This window comes from Ixodes scapularis, unplaced genomic scaffold (genome assembly GCF_016920785.2).
Source record: "Ixodes scapularis isolate PalLabHiFi unplaced genomic scaffold, ASM1692078v2 ptg001200l_1__unscaffolded, whole genome shotgun sequence".
NCBI lineage: Eukaryota > Metazoa > Arthropoda > Arachnida > Ixodida > Ixodidae > Ixodes > Ixodes scapularis.
The window spans coordinates 1217740-1238264 of record NW_024610116.1 but is presented as its reverse complement, the minus strand read 5'-3'; the positions used below and the strand labels follow the sequence as shown (position 1 = coordinate 1238264).

The 20525-nt window shown below is 51.4% G+C and overlaps 1 long non-coding RNA gene across 1 annotated transcript; it reads right to left on the bottom strand.

Annotated features, from left to right (window-relative positions):
* Window positions 1–19832: 19832 nt before the first annotated feature.
* On the bottom strand, window positions 19833–20213 carry LOC115318176. The gene is made up of 3 exons (XR_003918191.2): window positions 20108–20213; window positions 19958–20025; window positions 19833–19871 (listed from the first exon to the last, which is right to left on the bottom strand). It is a non-coding gene; the product is annotated as an uncharacterized LOC115318176 (long non-coding RNA).
* Between the last annotated feature and the right edge of the window lie 312 nt (window positions 20214–20525).

Here is a 20525-nt window from a genome sequence, read left to right as displayed (position 1 = left end):
CGAGCGCACGAAGAAGCATGCGTCCGAACTGGCTCCAACCCCCGAAATTCAACAGCACCAGCCCCCCCCCCCCCCCCCCCCCCCCCTCTCCCGCATCTCTAATTGATTCTTTCTAACCCGAAACCACTTGGACCAAACACCAAGACCACTCGAAAACGTCCTCCACGAGTTCGTAAAACTCCTTCATAAACGTCTTCGTATTCGAGTAGAAAAGTAATGCGCGAGAATGAACACACGTGGCGCGGCACCCTGCCTTTCATAGCACGTGACGCCCCATGGTTTTGAGAAGGAACCGCCTCTTACCGCGTGGAGAAATGAGGTTGCACTTTCCAAGCTCTTAGTCCGCAAGAACGCGAAGTTGGAAATGATTTGTCCCCAGCACCTAGAAACTACAAGATACGTGACACACTTATGAGAACATGGGATGTGGCGTAACTATTCAGATAATTGCCACAATTTGGTGATCGGAGTACTTGTTAGCGAAAGAGGTGGTTCTTTTTGGGTAGAATGTTGGACGTCACATCCTAATAAAAGTCCGCCGAAAGCCCGGACAACCAAAGGAGACCAGGGTTTCTTCACTGTCATTATTTGTGTGCTGGTGTCGGGGTGCTCTCACTAGCGAATTGTTCCGAAACCCGTGCAGCTTGTACCGACAACAGGTCGTGGATCTGTTGTTTTGAATGCGTCAGCATTAGTGCTCTGGCACAACAGTTGAGAAGTAATTGTGCTTACATTTCTCTTATGTTCGAATAACCTGTCGTTAACGCATTTCGAGGTTTGTGCCAAGCTCATGATCTCGCATGCTAACTGTATTTCATACACCACACAGGCTGGCTTCTTGGCATATTTAGGTTGCACGGAGAAATAGAAAAAGTTAACTCTGTTTGAGACGTTCCCTTCTAGGTCTGTTCCTTCGAACAAAAGTATTTTTACTTTTTTTCTGCACCGCAGACGTAGGTGTTAAACGACATGATTCTATCGTAGACTGGTTCTGCGCTTTTCGAAAATAGCAGTTCGGCAAAGAGTAACCATGTTCTGTTCGGTGCTCTTCACGCTAATTCGAGTGATGACAACGAAGTAACTGCAAAATGTACAAATAACAATTAAAAACTAGCGGGAAAAAACGAACAACAAAGTGGGGCGGGGAGGGGGGTGGGGGGGGAGGGGGGTCCGGGGTTGCCGTTGTAAGAGTCATCGCTTGGAAGCGTCGGGCAGTTATTTGTCTGGTGCCATACTATGGATCGTCTTTATGCCGCAACGCGTCTCAGGTTACTAGTTTTGCCCTTCCACAGTGGAATCCCGAGAGCAGTCGCTCGGCAGCTCAAACACGGACACCGGAAACTTCGAGTCCCAAATCTGCGAGCTCTCGCTATCTGCCAGGGGAAGGGGCTATTGGTTCGTATACTACTTAGCAAGCTCACGAAAGCACTGCAACGCTTCGCAATGAAGAAAAAGAAAAACGCTTTTTTTATTGGTTATCGGTCAGAAAACTTCGACGGACATCTCAAATACGTCAAACGTGTTTGGTGGTTGCGCCAAAACACTTCAGAAATCTAGGTAGGCTCCATAGACGGAGTTTAAATAGGCTCGTTCCACTAGAGTGACGAACGCCGATTTTTGCCAGCAACAAAGTAAAGCTGTTTGTTGTTGATTCTGTCCAACTGTAGCAACGAATATGGCCGACAAAAACCGACAAACGATCGACGACACTGCAGTTGTTTCTCGTCTGACTGGCATCTCTGATGCAGGAGCAGCAGTCGCACCAGCGAACAACACTAACCGATGAACCCGACCTCCAGATTTAAAAGCTGGGCAATTAGTCAGTAACGGTTCATGGTGATTCAAAAGAGCACACGCAGCACCCTCACCGCTTTCGTGCGTCAGCCCCTTTGTGCTCCTCGTTCTTTACTTTGTTTGCATCTGTCTGCTACCGCCATTTGAGCTCGCTACGCGTGTCGGCCCGGCCCGTGTCGTGACAGGTGCAATAGCAACTGTCGCGGAGTCGAGTGAGACGCAGACATATCGGGTTCGAGTCGGCAAGTGAAGTGACTTTATTCAGGCCGGTGATAATATAGGCTAGCACGGAGGAGCAAAAGAGTGAGAGGGCGCCACTTGCGACCTCCACATCTCCTTTTCAAGGAAAAGAAACAAACTTGTTGTCTTTATAAATTATGTCTCTTGGGCGTCTAGATGCCTCGCCCGAAGCGAGAAACTCTGCCCTGTTGCTGAGGGCACACTGGTGTCTGCGGCGAGGGCACCCCGTGGCGTTCTGATGCTGTACCCATCACCGGGGATTTCGCCAGAGACCGCGAAGACCCAGTGGAGAATTGTAGGGGTTGTGGAGGCGGCGAAGTAGCATGACGAGGCACTGGAGGCAGGGTCGATGCAGCTGGAGTGTCGGAGACCGGCGGCCTGGCAGACTCCACTGCAGGCTGAGGTGGTGTAAATAGAACCAGATGACGACGGTTCAGCTAAAGTATGCCTGTGGGAGTCTGTACAACGTACGAGCGAGGTAGTCTTGCTGGCCCCAGGACTAGCGCAGCTCCAGGTACTTCTGCGAGCCAAACATCTTTGCCTGGAGACAGCGGAGAGAGTGGACGTGCGGCGTGGCGCCTGTTTTAGGCCTGCGCCTGTCGGCGTCAAGCACGCGAGTCTCGCTGGTAGAAAAGTGTCCTTGGAGGCAATCGAGGGGTCAAAGCCTCCTCAAGCTTGGGCACGGTGTTCTGCAGTCTTCTCCCAATCAAAAGTTGCGCTGGGCTCCATTCACTTACTCCCGGGGTGTCGTGATATACGAGCAGGGCCAGGTAGGGATCCTTCGTCTTGGCCAGCAGGTCCTTCACTGTCCGCACCATGCGTTCAGCCTCTCTGTTTGCCTGCGGGTACCGGGGGCTGCTGGTTACGTGATGGAAGCCCTAACAAGCAGCGAAGGAGGCGAAGTCGCTTGAGGAAATCTGTGGCCCATTGTCGGAGACGACGACAGTGGGAATGCCAAAGCGTGCAAACATGTTCTTCATTTCTGCAATAACAGCCAAGGAAGACGTCGACGACAGGGTAATTACCTCCGGGTAGCGCGAAAAGTAATCGACCGTGAGGAGGTAGTGACGTCCACCTTGTTCAAACAAATCAGCCCCCCCCCCCCCCCCCTGAAACCAGGGCCTGCTCGGAGTCTGGGAGCCCATGAGCGGCCGGTGGCGCTGTAGCCGTGTCTGAGTGCAGGTCTAACAGCCGGCCACCAGCTGTTCCAGTTGAGAGTTCAGTGTCGGCCACCTCACGGACTCGCGCGCCCGTGCCTTGCAACAACCAATCCTCTGGTGGCCCTCGTGCAGTCTGGTCAGCATGTCACGTCGGAGCACCGCAGGAACCAGGATCCGGTTGATCTAGAGCAGCAGCCCCTCATAGACTGTGATGTTCCTCCTCGTGCTCCAGAAACAAAGTAGATGGGCAGGAACTTGCGACGCTCGCCGCGGCCACGTACGCTCGCATAGACGAGCCAGATCCATGCAGGTTTCGTCTTCCTCCAGGTGTTTGCGCAGTTGCTCAAGACCCAGAGCATTGACGTCTTGCAATCCCCTCACGATGTCCTTTACGAAGCGCTCTACATCGAGGGAGTCGACTTCCAGACTGGCAACCTGCGTAGTAGCTGGAGCCCAGAAGAGGGTATCGGCGGTGGCGTTAGGCTTTCCAGGGACGTATAGTACCCGGAACTGGAAGCGAAGGAGCCTCATCCGCAGCCGTTGAATTCTGGGAGGGACGAGGTCTAACTCGGCGTGGCCCAGAAGTGTGACTAGAGGCCTGTGATCATTCTGGACGTCGAACTGGATACCCCGGACGAACTGTTCGAATCGTGTGGGTGGCTGGAGGCAGCGATGGGCCGAATCCAGGACACTCTTCAAGCGGCGATCGACACGGTCCAAGACTACGTGACGCCTCGAGGCCTCGCCTGCTCGCCCCAGAAGTTAGAGCTCCTCTTTCTCAAACTGGTGCGAGCTAAACAGCTCCTTTCAGATATCGAGCTGTACTCGCGTGGAGTCCGAACTCCGGCGGTTGAGAGCAGCCGGGTTTTTTGGGCTTCGCATCGAAGTGGACGGAAACAACTACGAGACGATCAACTCGCTCAAGGCTACGACCTACCAGATCACACGACTCATCTAGCGCATCGCAGGAGTGCGCATGTTAGGGCTCTACTCTCCCTCCTCAGCAAGGAACGTGACGTCCACTACGTAGATGCAGCCGACTACGGCACCGGCAAGATGGTATCTTCTGTATTCAATGCCGGGGGGTCCCTCGTCGCGAGCTGGAGCATTGACACTACGGATCCGGGAACGACAGAAGAGGTGGCCAATGCCCTCACTCTCCAAACGCACAAGGCACGCTTCGTTGTGAGCCTTTCACAACTGGCCATCCGAGAGTTTGTCAAGGGTCGTGTATCGCCACAAGCAGCCAGAATTCTGCGCGGGATCGCTCGCGCGTCGTCTCCCATCAAGGTGATCTGGACCCCAGCTCACTCGTCTCTTCCCGGTAATGAGGAGGCTCACAGCGCAGCCCGAGGATTGATTGGCCGGGCTGGCCTAACACTGGCCCCTCCACCACGTCGTTGGCGGGGATATACGGGCTGGTCAATTTCCGGGACGTCCTCGACTACTACGCGGGCGATCGCGCTCGCTAGCCGCCGGCGCACGCCACGCTGGACAAGGCATCGCTTGCAACGCCTGCAGACGAACCCCTACCCGAACCGTTACGCGCTCCACAAGTGATACCCGGACCGCTACTATCCCAAGTGCAAGCTCTGTGGAGCGAGGGCGAACCTGCGGCACATGCTGTGGGAGTGCGCACGACTCGATCGATCGAAGTATCCCAAGATCTCCGCAGTCACCAGTCAAGACGACTGGGACGCTCTCCTCAAGGCCGCCTCACGGGAGGTCCAAGAAGCCATTGTCCGATGGGCCGAGGACGCCGCCAAGATCGAGGGGATCGAGGCCGCCGTCTGAGAAAGACGACCGGGGAAGGCGACCCCTCGCGGGGCAGCCGGCACCGATCGCCTAACACTCCATCTGGGCAAATACAGATTTATTCCTTCCTTTCTTCTACGTTTCTAGTGTCGTAACAAACCTGATGCCTCGAGCCCTTGGTTTACTTGTTCGCTTCGTTTTCTTTCCAATCTAAAAAAAACGACCCTTCTATACAGCCAAATCTGTGAACACGCTAGAATCTTGGTCGCGATACAATGTTTTATCCAATATGTATAAAACTTAGCTACGGGAGCGTAAACGTAATTTATTTTATGATACATTGACTAGTATATTACAGAATACCCCCCCCCCCCTCCTACTTCTGGTACGTTTTGAATCTGAAATAGCATTCTTTCAATAAGCTAGTTGATGATTTTGATACTCTCACCCCGGATAATGAGTGTGGAACTCTTTTAAATAAGAATTTTAGAGCGCAGCACTTAGGCGCCCGTTTCCGGCTTCAGCGTCGTCGTCGACGTCGGCGTAACCGCGTGTTTCATTATGGGACGTTTCCCATAATAACGTCACGCATGACCACACGTGTGGCCTCGCGAGGGTTATCTTCGTGAGGGTTACGAGGGTTACCCTCCCGAGGGTCACGGGGTTACACTCACGAGAGTCACGAGGGATACGAGTGATACTTTCAGGGGATAACGTCACGACGTTACCTTCGTGACGTCACACGTGACGTCACGTGTGACGTTACATAGAAAACAAGTGACGTCACATGCCTCTAATATTGCCAATATTCTCGCTAAGTTTGGCGGGGAAATTGTTCCGCTAACATTGTCGGAAAAATATTCCCGCTAAGTTTAGAGGGGAGATTGTTCCGCTAACAATGTTGGAAAAATATTCTCGCTAAGTTTAGAGGGGAGATTGTTCCGCTAACAATGTTGGAAAAATATTCTCGCTAAATTTACACTCCTGACGTCACGTGTTACAACACGTATGACTTCGCACATGACGTCACGTGTGACGTCACGAGGGTAGACCTTTCCTGCTAAATTAAGCGGAAACATTTCCCCGCTAAATTTAGCGGGGAACGAAGAGGTGCATGTCCTCCCCTCCTTACCCTTCCGTCCTCCTCAAGAGCTACGCTTTAGTTCGGCGTTGCAAACAATTATAAACGTCTTTCATTGTTCCATTTGTGTCAATCATGCCTCCCCCTCTCACGCGATTACTTCCCAAAGAATAATGTTATAGTCGATATATCCGAAATTGTTAAAATTACTAATTTTTTAAAAATATCTTCGTCTTGTGGTGTAGATAATATAAATTCTAAAGTGAGTCTAGCCCAAGGCTACGACTCACATTAGTTTTGGTATCAAGCTACCGTCTCACAGTTCGATTATGCAACATGGTGTCAGAAGAGGGATGATGTCTGCAATGAGCCAACCTCGAGAGCTTTTCAAGAAACACGACCACACCCAACGAGAAACCAGACGTCATGAGCGACTTCACTTTCAGAGGTCTTCGGGTTCGGCAACAGGCAACCATCTCTGGCATTTTGTGACATACAACAGCCAGAAGCCTCCTGGTTTTCGTAGCGAAACCAGTGGCCGATGTGGAATTGGAACGCTTCGAGCGTTTCCACACCGCCTCTAAAATCTGCAACAAGCCTGAGCCCACCAAATCGATGCTTTACTGTACATTCCAGAAATGGGTGAAGGAAGCTAAGAAGTTTGAAATCATTATGGTGCACCGCGACAAGTACTTCATACCGCAGCGGAACGCCATGTTCGAACTCGCTTGTTTTAACACAAGAGTTGTGAGCAGCCTGGCGGCTCCCCAAGTACTTGTCAAGTTTCCCGACTGCGGGGCACAGGTGGCGGACTTTCCCGTGTGGCGACAAAGTCGAGCCGCACATCGCGCGCGGGAGGCATTCACTTGGTCGAACGACGTTTTAGCGAATGAAGCCCCGGCCCCGACGTTTAATCGAATGACACTTTAGCTAATGGCGGCAATCATTTGAGCGAATGACGGATTAGTGAATGACCCTCGGCGTCTGCCGCGCCTCCTTATTTCTGTTATTTTATATTTGAAATCGCAGCTCTGAGGCGCTCGTTTTCTGCTTCAGCGGCATCGCCGTCGCCGTCGCCATTGGAGTAACCGCGCGTTGCATTATGGGAAGTCTTCCAAAATAACGTCACACGTGACGTCGCGTGTGGCCCGCGGGTTACATTATGGGGTGTTTTCTATAATAACGTCACACATAACATCACGTGTGACGTCACGGGGAGGAAGAAAGGAGGAGTAGGAGAAAGAAGGAGGGAAGGAGGATTAGGAGGGAGGAGGAGGATATGAGGGGAGATGCCAGCCACCCGTTGTGCAGGCAAGTGCTATCACCATTCATAAATCACAGAGGGGCACGTATGAAAACGTGGTGTACTCGTTTTCCAAGTGGCCATCTACATGGGTACGGGTCTGTGCTGTACCCATCGATCTCTGTGGCACGTCACACGAAGTTGGTAAATTTTCTGCCGCCAAGGCCGACAACGGCTTGCTCGTTGCAGCTCTGTATCTCTCGCCTACAGCATTCACAAAATATTTCTTGCAAGACAAAGAACTTCCTAACAGTCATGCAGGAAAACACCCAATTGGCCCCGAGGGACGTGCACTCGCTGTTCCGCTATGCCATTTCTGGGGACCAGGATCAAGACTGTTGCTAAGGAAATCAAAAACGCCGAGCAGTCTTCGACAGGACCGACAGCATGTAGAATGACATCGAGAGTATCACGTCCTTCTTTAAGCGCCGTTCACACTCTTGCGACCGAGTAAGACCGAGAGAGACCAGACCGGTTTTTAAGCCTTTTGCGACTTCTTAGCACCGGATGCGATGCAGCGGATCTGGTCCTAAGAGATCGCAAGAGGATCAAAAACCGGTCTGGTCTCTCTCGGTCTTAGTCGGTCGCAAGAGTGTGAACGGGTCTGTAAAGTGTTGACTCTAACTACAGTGTTCTAAAGAGGTTTAGTGGCAAGAGCGGCGGCCGCCGCGTGAAGATTTTGCGCGTAGACGACACCATAGCGCTGCTGTTCTGAGCCCTTGGAACGTGGCCCCGTCAGCCTCGTCGTCGGCGCTGCTCGGCGTGCACTACTGTTGTTCGTCTGGAGTTTTTGGCGACGCAGAACAATTGCTAATGAGAAAAATATAAGTTTTTTTTTGCTGCGGAAGAAACCACGCGATACTGATATAACAAGAAAAAATACACAAATACATCTCAATAAATTTCTCAATTTTTTAATGGTGAGAGGAACAATAAGCTGATGTACTGTTTTTGTCATCGTGTTGCTGATGCAGGGACCAGCGTTGTGTAACGTGCAAGGCCGAGCGCGTTTGGGAACGGCCGAGGTGCCACTGCAACTGGCGAACATATAGCAACTTGTCTTTTGTGGAAAGCAGTCTATGAAGAAAAACACCTCCATTGGGAGCACATGAAGCATTAAAATAGAGTATGAACACAAACTTCAATAACCCCTAATATGACAAAAAAGTACTCTCAACTTACTGCTTTATGATTTCTCATATGTGGTAATACGCTTCATCGACATACACATCAAGCCCACGAGAGATATCCAGCAACATACTAGACCAAAAGACTACAAAAAAGACGAAGAAGAAGAGGTTTATTTAGAGAGACAGAGAGGTCGCTCCATGCAGTTAGCATTAACCGGTTTCTCTGTGCTGGGGAGGGGGAATAGGGGATGCCAAAGAAGGGCAAGAAGAGGAAATTAATAAAAACACATCAAAATAACGTGGAGCTCCATATCTGCTCCTTAAAGACGGCAAATAAGTTGGGTACCACGTAAGAAACGTAGTAGGTATTTGGTCGCATCAGCCAGCTTTTCTGGGCTCTCCCACGCTCCTAACATCTTCTGGAGAGAGAACGGTTGGGAGCCCAGCTGAGAAAGTTCTTCAGTAAGCACCTCTCTTTCCACGTCATAATTTGAGCAAGTGCATAACAGGTGGTCCAGTGACTCCACTTCTTCACATGTAAAGCAGTTTGCAGAAGGTCTTTTCCCAATACAGTGGAGACATTTATATGTAAATGCAACGCCCAGCCTGATTTGGTGAAGTACTGATTCAGTCTTTCTTGTAAGGTTTCTGGGCGGTCTGAACTTGAGTTCAGGATCTAGATTATAAAGTCGTGCATAGTGGTGAGAAGGGCTTGCCCAGAGGGCCGCACCTATCTTTTTTCCGACCCAGAAAACCGTTGCTCCAGCGTCAGTTCTTGAATATGGAACAGAAATGCTAGATAGGTTGTCGTGCCCGCCCTTTGCTGCTTGGTCAGCGGACCCATTACCAGGGACGCCACAATGGCTCGGGATCCATTGGAAGTGAATGTGGTGGCCAGCCTGATGAGCCTGTTGGCAGAGGCTGACTACGGTGAATGTCAGCTGTTCATTTGCTCCACGTCGCAGATAGTGCTGCATGCTCTGGAGTGCAGCTTTTGAGTCCGTGAAAACGGACCATGCTCGTGGTTCGGTCCGTATTATATATTTTAAGCGTTCCCTAATGGCATAATATATTGCAGCATAGAATCCTTACCTCTTCGCCTTTGACGATGTGCACATAGTCCCGAAGAATAAGGCGCGGTTCAAAATGTCTCTCGCACACCGCTGATGTCTCGGCGAGGCGTTTATCTTCCCGGTTAAGATTTTCTTTTCCGCTGTATTCTGCGCGACTCCTTCTTTTGGCGCGTGAAACAGCGACGGCTTACGATCGCTGGTTCTCCGGCTGCTCTTGTTGACTGGGCCCGACTTGCATCCCCGCGCGAAGCATTGGGTGTGTCCGTCTTTTTCCTTGCATTTATGACCGAGACGGCAACGGAACGGGGAAGACTCCCAACCACTACACCACAAAAAAAGTGCTACGATTCTACGTTCGGGAGAAGCGTACCGCCTCAGCTTCGACGTCTTCGCTCATTGCACATGTCCCATCTGCCACAAATTCTCCTAGGGCACAGAACTCCAGCGTCATTAGCGGCATCTACGTTGACCGTCTTCACTCGGCCCATTTTAAGCGTGCGCTGCTCTTGCCAGTACATCCTTTAGAACACCCTAACGCTGTCTCGTCCTCCCGCCTTGCTGCTGCTGTCCTGTTTCCTGGCACTGGCAGAACTTATACAGAATGGAGTTTCCAGATGTTAGAACTCTGTTTCTTTTCTCCGGACAAGCGGTGAGCAAGAATACCTATTTATATATATATATATATCTTATATACAATCTGAGAAAGATTATTATATTTATATCTATCTCTCTCTTTTTCTCATCTCTCTGTCTCTCTCTTTCTATATATATATAGAGAGAGAGATGAGAGAGAGAGAAAGAGAGAGATAGATATAAATATAATAATCTTTCTCAGGTTGTTTGGCCCGGTATATCGCAAAACTGAAATACCCCAAGAGAGGAGCTGGATCAGCAGAAGGATGAGGGCAGGAGCTCGAGAAAAGGAGAGCAGGAGGAGGGGAGGAGAAGAAGGTCCGGATAAGGAAGAGGGGCATACCCTCCCCTCCTCCTCCTCCTCAAAGAGTTGGGCTCTAATCCGGCATTACCGGGAGTTGTAAACGTCTTTCATTTCTTCGCTTCATTCAGTGTTTTTCACGCAAACTGTGACAATACCGAGTGTGTCTGCAACCTGACCGTTTACGAGTTTTCAAGACAGCGGTGTCTATGATCGCCGCAATGACTGAACTGTGTTAGACTGCGCGACATACTTACTGTTTTAAAATGCAGGGGGAGGTGCCTGGACACAATCATAGAATAAAAGTCTGTAGAAAGAGGCAGGTTGAAAGATTGTAGTTGCTTTCATACACATATCGCACAATCGCAGGTGCCCGCTCAGTACCCAATACCCACGTTTTTGGGGCGCTGCCATCTGGCCATCACGTCAATGCAAGTTGCCACCAACGTAACTAAAACACTCAGTAGAAAAACTCACCCTTGAAACCAGGATCACCCGCGCCCACCGGAAACACTCTCGATACGAGAACAGCGCCAACCCTTGCCGACGAGTCAAAACATTAAATTTGGTTTATATTGCTACTACTAAACGACACTGCAAGATGGCGCCATCGGCCTTTGCACGACTGGACCTGAACCAGTACTTGCAGCCTTACAGTTCCCAGAGTGACAGCTGCAGGAGAAATGAAGGCGTTGCGATCGCCTTCAGTTCGGTTCTGGAGTACGGAGCAGAGCCACTTTCTGAAAGCAAGTTCTATGGCAGTTTCCCAACTGGGTTCTTTTGGTAACGATGGTTGCCAGAAATTATCTTTGTGGCAGTTGCTGGATCGCGCTTTCCGCTCCAGCGAGTGACGCCATCTGATGGCCATCTTGCATGTGGCGAAATCGCGTTTTTGCTAGCGTTGCAGAGTTTCGCGGCGGCGTGCTTAATACACGTTTTCTGCTCGCGTATCGTCATTCATCGAGCAAGTTTTTGAAAATTTAGTGTAAGCGTTTGAAGCTTGCCGCCGGGTACACGTAAACGTTTTTACGAAAGCGCAGTGCCACAGGAAAAATGCTCAACTCGCCAAAAGCAAATTTAGTCGGTCTCGCGGCGTGATCAAAGCTTCCTTGGTACGCCGGGGCGCTCCGTCTCTGTGCCTTCACACGCTTGAATACCGATCAAGATCCGACGCCGTGTGGATTTGCTTTGTGAGTGCAATGTGCGTGTGGCCGTATGTAAAGGCACAAACTCGTCCAAACTAAGTTTCCGCGGTCTCGCCCCTACTGAAAAAGACCATTTGAAATTCAAACGGGTGGCAAACTGGTAAATCAAACGGGTGCAAACTTGTCGACCCGTTTGGATCAAACGTGATTATGGTATACGGGTAGCCGTTTGAAACGGTACCCGCTCGAAACGGTACCCATTTGATACATGTGCCCGTTTGATACGGCTGCCCGTTCGATACAGGTGCCCGTTTGATACAGGTGCCCGTTCGACCTTGCACGTGACCACGCGTTTGAACGTGCCATTCGAATCGGAAAATTATGCGCTAGCCCTAAACGGGGATCGTCTGGTAGGTGGGTTATCTTAAACTTATTTAAGACGTTCCGAAACTCATAAACCTATTTATAACATGGAGGAAACAGGTAGAACAAATGTGCTCACGTAGGTGCTTGCAAATGGACAGGTAAACAGACACAAAAGGTTGTTTTCCATTCTACTCAAAGTTTATTACGTCTTCTGTGGACAAGTACAAACGTGCAAGCGATCTGTGAAATGTCAGAGGCACTCTAAGCTTTTATACAACTGAGAAGATATCAAACGAAACAAGAACCAAGGTAATTCTAGACTGAAGGTAGGCTTTCGGGAAATTATTCGCACGGCCGCCGCGAGAATAGTGGCTGCATATTTATATAATCTGGAAGAGTACGAGTAGAAGAACGGTCAATCGTTGCCAAGAAGTAGGTTGCAGTGCACTTACCATAAAAATAGCGGACTTGAAAGATGTAATCCGTGATATTTGTCGACACGGTCAAAGCAGGACAACCACACAAACACAAATGAGAGGGAACGGCTTCTTGGAAGTTTCAACACGATGTGGCGCACAAGCTGTCCAGTTGCCGAACCCAACCAAACCGCAAGAATTCCTGACTTCTTTGAAGAATCGCTTGTTGCCGACATAGACCTAGGACTTTTCGAACACTAATAGCTTTGGTGCACATCCAATACGTTGTCGAGAGACATCCTAATAAGACCGCAGTGTTAGGCGACAGATCGAAGCAGGTGGACGCGCTAACTTCGAGATGGAACTGATAACAAGCAGACAAAGAAAAAAGCGGCTGCTAGGTGCACCTTTCCGGATCTCGATGCTTATCAGCGTGTAGCTCGTGCACGGCTGTGGGTCACGTGACGGGTGACAAGAGAGGAGGGAGGGAGCGAGGACCACAAGGGACAGCCCCTCTCCCTCTCCCCAGGCATTCCAGAAAGAAATGTTTTTGTAACCTCAAAAAAAAAAAAAAAAAAACACGCGCGCGCGCATTTTAGCACGCTGGAACTTTGGAAATGGCGGCGGGGCGGCCAGAAGCTCGGCTTGCGCCCGAGCTAAGAGAATACTCAGCGCGAGCTCGTAGTTCGACCGCTGCAACGGCGGGCGTGCTCTCGCAATGCTCGATGTTCTTGCAGCCGCGTGTACCCGTGCTACCTTCACTGCGTCTTGAATTAAAGTGAAACGGAGTCTAGACGTACATTCTTTCACGCGGTCGCGTCTTCTGCGAGAGAGATTCGAGCTGAATAAGTAAATTGAGGCAACAAAGATGGACAAAGCTTTAAAGTTCTGTCAAAAATATCGGCTCACCAACGTGGCGTGTTTACGTAAAACAACAACAAAAAAGTGTTAGTTTTAGTTGCAGTATAAGCGAACATCAGCGCAATTGAAATATAAATATAATTACTTGCATTACGCGGACGATCTGAAATCGATGAACCGGCGCTCCCAGCCTTCCGGAAACATTGGCTGCCACGGCTGAAACGCTAGGCGTGCCCACGCCGCCTATCTGTACGTTCAGTATCTAACGGGCTCCGGAGTGCCGTTTGATTAAACCGGTGCAGTTTGCAACATGGTCACCGGTTTGAGCAAACGTGCGACAACTTTGCCCAAACGAGTCGCCCACTTGCCCAGACGAGCGACCCGTTTGCCAAAGGAGTGACCTGTTTGTCCAAATAGGTGACCGTTATGGCTCATACGGGGGACCCCTTTGAGCCATACGGGCAACCCGTTTGACAAACTGGTGACTGGTATGGTTAAACTGCTCCCGGTATGGACCCGTTTATTTTCATATAGGTGCCAAATGGTTTTTTTCAGTAGGGGCGGCGTGATCAAAACTTCCTTGGCACGCCTAAGTGCTGCGTCACTCTGCCTTCGCAATAGCACAGTGTCCATACATAACCAAAATATCTATGTGATAAACGCAGTTCTCCAAATTTCACCCTATCTCATTAACCGATCTCCCATGCAAAATGTTTGAAGGTACTATTTAGTCCAATTCAGTCAATTTCCTCGCACAAACGGTTCCCCGCCGGGGGCACCTGTGAAAGCAGGTGTTTGGAGAGTGGCGTCTCCACGGACCCCGAGCCATGCGGGTTCGCCCGCCCACGTATGGCTGTGCGTGGCTTTCCCGTGTCCGGGGAAAAGGGCATCCTGGTGGTTGAGCCGAGCCCGGGGTAGGTTTGGACCCTTCGGGGCCCCCCGGGCGAGGCAATACACCACTTCGGCCCCCGGTTCCCGTAGACGGGAGTCCTGGCTTGGCGCGACCAGGATGATTCAGCCTAGTCGCCACTTCTACTATCCCCTCCTTTCTTTCACCCTTGTCTTCTTCTTTTCACTCTTCTCATTTCCCTTCTTTCCTTTTTCAACTCCTTTGGCGGCAAGGGCTAACCTTGGGTGGTGACAGATACTCTCGTCCAGATCCACACTTGGTTATAGTTTCTGGGTAGCACTAATAGAGTAATGCTTCCAGCAAAGCCATATTTGTTATGGAGTGTTACCTATTCCCTCGTTGGGCTCCGTGGTGGGCGGCGCGCCACAGATTCCGAACACTCCTTGCCCTCTTATGGCGCCCCTCTCTTCCAAACCCCGTTCGGGGCAAGCCGTTAAAAGGCGTTGCCCTGAACACAAGACTATTGAAAAAGAACCAGAGGTAGAAAACTTCACGAAGTTTTTCGTTGTTCATTCTCTCGATGAACAGAAACCTGTTTCAAAGCTTTCACCATTTGTCGTCGCCAAAGTACTTGAACACCTTGTAGGGTTTTCCTACAAGGCTAAAAAACTCCGCTCAGGAGACCTCCTTGTTGAGATAAATAATAAAAAGCAAAGTGAAGCGCTTCTCAAGCTGAACACCATACTTGATGTGAAAGTGTCGGTGAGCCCTCACCGCACACTGAACACCATCCGTGGAGTCCTCTCTGAAGACGACTTCCTTCACACTAGTGAGGAAGAACTCCTCGAGGGACTCCAAGGTGCCGGCGTTGTCGCCGCAAAACGGATTATGTTCAAAAAAGATGGTGAAGAAATCCCTTCAAAACACGTCATCCTTACATTTGAACGACACACACTGCCACAAACAATCAAGGCTGGATACCTGAACTGCCACATCCGCCCTTTTGTCCCCAACCCCCAGCGGTGTTTCCGTTGCCAGCGTTTTGGTCGCGGAACACGCAGCTGTCGTGGGAAGGCGACTTGTGCAAAGTGTGGCAGTCAGGATCACATCTCTGACAATTGCGAGAATGTGGCCCACTGCGTTAATTGCGATGGACCACACCCTACCTACTATCGTGGCTGTCCCATATGGAAGCAAGAGAAGGAAATCATTGCCATTAAAGCCAAAGAAAATATCAGCTATAGCGAAGCGAAGAAAAGGTATTCCTTCATGTCGAAGGGATCGTACGCCGACGTGGCATGGAGGGGTCTTGTGCCACGCTCGGAGTCTAGGGCTACCCAGGTCTCACCTGAGGTTCTGGAGGCAGCCCTCAGGGCCCCAACCCCCCAGCCGGGGCAGCAGTGCCCCCCTCTTCATGGAGGGAGTGCACATGCTGGTTCGCTGGTTCTAGACAGGCCGGCAAATGCCGCACCTGTCTGCACTTCATGGTCTTCTCCCGGGGAGAGGGGGCGAAACTCCCGCCCGACCTCCTCAGAGAGGACCTCCTCTTCGAAAGAGCGGCACAACCCTCCTGCCGCTCCCCCAGTACCCAAGGGGCCGGAAAAGGCAGAGTTGAAAGACACTCTGCCCAGCACCTCCGGTGCCTCTTCGGCTGGTCGTGGCCGGGGCAAGCCACCCCGCACAACGAGCCAGCCAAAACCTTCAGGTAAAGGCTCGCCTCCAGAAATAGAGGCGATGGATGATACCGCTGAGTCACCCACTCCTGCATCCGACGAGGGTGACATGGAGTGGCAGACTTTGAAGTCTAAAGGGAAAAAACCAGTGGTCCCTCCCAAATAACCATTAATTTCATACTCTCAATTTCTTCAATGCCTCTCTCCTTTTAATTTTACACTTCACCTTTTTAGATAAATGAAGAATTTGCATTTTATGCAGTGGAACTGTCGTGGTCTTTTACCCAATATTGATGACGTTAACTATTTTATGGATGATCTTCGGCCTATTGCCCTCTCTTTACAAGAAACTCATCTTCAAACACATCATACACAGATTTTACGACGTTATCAAGTGTTCCGCAAAGATCGTCTGAGTTCGAGTTCTGGTGGCTGCAGCCCGCTAGGTGATCAGATTGAATCTGGAACGTTGCGCCATCTAGGTACATATCGAAGCGCTTCAAAGCATGAATGATGGCGAGGCATCGACGTTCTGCGACACTGTAGTTGCGCTCGGCTGGAGTTAGCGTGTGGCTCGTGAAAGCAACTGGCCGAAGCACACCGCCATACTCCTGCAGCAAGACAGCACCCAGGCCACAGTCGCTTGCATCTGTCTGCAGAACGAACGGCTTGTTAAAGTCTGGGAACTGTAAAGAAGCGTTGTCAGTCGCGGCTTTTGAAAGGGCTGCGAATGCGCATTGTTGTTGTTCGGCCCAACACCACTTGACGCCTTTTTTATAAGGTGATTGAGCGGTTGCAATATCTTGGAACAGTGTGGAATGAAATCCCTGTAGAACGCAATCATTCCCAGGTATCTTTGTAGGCTCTTTACGTCATGTGGACTTGGGTATTCCGTTAGCGCGCGCAACTTATCTTCGTTGGGGCGGAGCGTGCCGTTATCCACGACGAATCTAAGGAGGTTAATCACGGGCGCGGCCAACTGAACCTTTCCGGGATGAATCGTGAGCCCAGCATTGCGCATTCGCTCAAGTACATTGCAAAGCTGGTTGACATGCTCCTCAATAGTTCTCGAAAAAACAACCACGTCATCCATGTATGCCATGGCAAATTCGTACTTCGAGTTCCCAAGTACAACATCCACCAGGCGTTGAAAACTGACTGGAGAGTTAGACAAGCCAAACGACAGTCGGGGGAACTCGAACAACACTCTGTGGTAGATGAAAGTCGTTTTTGGAACGTCTGATGGGTGGATCTCGATCTGAAGAAACCCGCGACTGCAATCCAGCGTTGTAAACGCGGTCGCGTGACCGAGCGCGTACATCACGAAAAAAAGGCTGGGGAAAGGGAAGCTGTCTCGTACGGACACATCGTTAAGCCGCCTGTAATCCACACAGAGTCTGGCTGTTCCGTCTTTTTTCGGAGCGAGAACAACGGGGAACGCCCAGGGGCTTTTTGTCTCACGTACTGAACCGGTGTCGATCATTTCCTCGAGCGCCGTATCAAGGAGTGCCCTTTTGTGGACGCTGATCGGTCGAGGGTTGCACCTCCGAGGCGGCGCGTCAGCGGTTTCAATTCGGTGCAACAGAATGTCAGTCTTTCCAGGTGTTTCCGTGAACATCGGTGAGAAAGACTGCAGGACGGCTTGCAGCTCCTGCTTCTGCTGGCTGCTTGCGTGGCACTTTCGCAACGATGCTCGAACGACAGCAGGCAAGACGTCTGGCACATTGGTGAAGTGGGCTGCAGTGGTCGGGTTACGGACGCAGTCCTCCCGTTTGGTAAACGGAGTCAGCTCCGGGTGTTGTCCCAGCCGGTATCCACCGCCAGAAAAGTCGAGTGCCATGTTTTCGCCTGTAATGAAATTTCGGCCCAAGATCACGGGTACCACGAGTCCTGGCATATAAAGAAATCGCTGACGCCGCTTCTTTCCATTAAACCAAACCTGCAGCCTCACGGCTCCTCCAGCTGTCATCGCTGTACCAGAAGCTAGCTTCAAACGGGTTTCGCACTCCCGGAGGCTTATCTTTTTTGATTTGCAGAGTTCGAAAACGAAATCCCCTATAAGCGAGATAGCGGCCCCAGAATCCAAAAGTGCGGCAATTGGAAAATCGAGCAGTGAAATTGTCGTGCGCGGTTCAATGATGTTAGGCTCGGGCTGGACTCGACATACCGATGGAATCTGTGCCGCGGTCTGACCGCTCCCAGGGACTGCAACGGCCGTCGGCGACCGGCTGTCTGGTTTGAGCGTCGTCGGCCGTAGTAGTTTCCCTGGTTGTTTTGGTTCCGGCCCTTTGCCGCCATCTCGTGCCAGCTCTTGTTTGTAGTGTCCAGAAGTCTTCGACACTGGTTTCGGTGATGGCCGGGCTGCTCGCAGTGGTAGCAGCAGTCCGACGACAGTTGCCTGTTTAGGTCACCCGCACCGAGGTGCCCGTCGGAACGCCTCCAGTGATCGGGTAAGGAACCACTATGGGAGGGCCTCCACCAGGCTTGAGACTGGCTGTTGTGGGGAGGGCTTGTTCCGTTTCAGAGGGGGTCAATGCTGCTGGGCTGCAGGTTCGAGACCGCCCCGTGGAAGTTTTCGCCAGCACTTGCAGGAGCAGAGTGATGAAGATGGTTCGCTCGGGTGGTGATCTCTGTTGGGCCCCAGCTTATGATAGGGCACGGCACACGACCTCCCACCTGTCGTGGCGACCCCCGCGCGAAACCCTCACCGGTCTCGCAGTGACCTCCGAGGACCTCTCAGGGAGAGTTAGGCGAACATACGCTTATCCCGCACGGAGATTGCCATGCATGCCAAGCCAACTCTCCTGGTTGACGTGGTGGGGAAGGGAGGTCTCGTTCGGATAGTCCACTTGCGTGGAGGCCTCGGGGCCCCGCCATGCGCATGCCGGTTCGAGCACGTACTTGGGTGGCGGCGGCGGCACGTAGTTCCGCTCGGCATGAAGAGCTTCCTCGATGAGGCGGGCGCCCCGGGCTAGCTCTTGAAGGGTCTCAAAGGTGCGGTTGATCAGGTAGACGTGGTACCTTGGGTGACACTGTCTTGTGACCCGAGCTATAGTCTCTCCGACTCCCGGGACTTCGGGTCCGCCGTCTTGAAGAGCTCTTGCATGATTCGAACGTACTGGACCAGACTTTCATTTGGGTGCTGCGTCCTTGCCTCGAGCTCTCGGAGAATCTGCGTCGCGTAGCCTGCAGACAGGAACTCTTCTCGAAGCCTTGTCTGGAAGTCCGCCAGGCTGGTGAAGGGGACCTATGACCCCAACCAGCACTTGGTGCTGGCTTGCAACGCCAGCGGGACAATCCGCTCCACGATGGAGGCTTCCGAGGCACCGGAGGCAAGGTGGTACGTCTGCATCTCGCCCAGGAAGTCTGCCACGGACTTGACGTCGTCGTACCAAATGTAGACCGGAACAGTCAAGTGTGGTCGGGGCTCTCGCGGTGGGGCCTCCTGCTGGCCCGGCCTGTGGGCCAGGCGCTGTATCATGGAGTCGCACACCTCCGTGAGCTTCGTAAGCAGGTTCATTTGTGCCGCTGCGGCCATCGCGGCTTCCTGCTCCCGCGTGAGCATTCCTGCAAGCACAAAAAAAAGAAACGCACCCAAAAACCCAACACAAGTGCGCAAAACGATTGCCGTGGTCACAAAAACACAGTCAGAAACACGCCAATACAACAAACGCGGACTTGACCGAAGCACGGAACGACGGTAGGAAACACGGGGTATGAGAAAAAAGCTTACCGAAAGAAGAAACCAAGCCCCGTGAAATTCCTGCGAGTGGGTAGCATACCCCGGTTGGGCGCCATTGTGGTCGGTTTGCCCTGATGCATACCCGACCCGGAGGAATAACACGGAGCCGACGGTTTCAACAACGAGAAACTACATTTAATGGGACATGGACGAGACGATTAACATGCTTACCTGCGGCGCCTGAGTCCAGGCAGCGACTTCCTGCGCGCCGCTTCTGATGCGCCTTATCAAGGCGGCGCACGCGACGTACACGTGGCTGGCGTGACGTCACCGCCACGCGGGAAAAGTTCGGCACCTTTGCCTCGCAGTCGGGCTACTGGGCTGGGGAGCCGCCAGGGCGCCCACAAGCTATCCAAAAAAAGATGACATCCTTAGTAGAGAATAATCATCCTAACTCAAGTTTAGGCAAAAATATTGTAACAAACGAGACCTACCAAGCTGCTCATTAGAAGTCCAACCCCCGATCTTGCATCCAACAAAAGGAATCTCGAACTGCAGCTGTCTAGCGAGGAGAAAAAGAAAGAAACAATAAAGCAGGCAGTTGCTTACATTGAAACGACAGGCGAGTTGTCGCTATAGCTTACCATACGAACCCCGCTGGACTGCGCCTTTCAGCCAGCCGCTGCCCGCATATATTGTGACAAATGAAGGCAAGAAAACGATGTATCATAAACTTACAATTATGGTTTAATCGGCAAACGTGTGCTAGAGACAAAATGAAAGAACACACGTAAATAAGGCAGCAACGAGCGAAGGTGCGTCGACGTGACAGCTGGCTGTTGCGAGTGTAAATTAGTTAAGAAATCGTCAATACCACACTCGGCTTCTTAATATTATCACTCGTCATCTTGAATATTCGACCCCGATTGTTCGATAGTTCGCTAGGGAAAGACTTACTTATCTTTTACACTCGCAGTATGCATACACAAAAAAAATTCTAGATGCGCGGAGAAGCATTTCTTTTCGGGCGTACACGCGGCAATATGTAGACAGCTTTGAGCG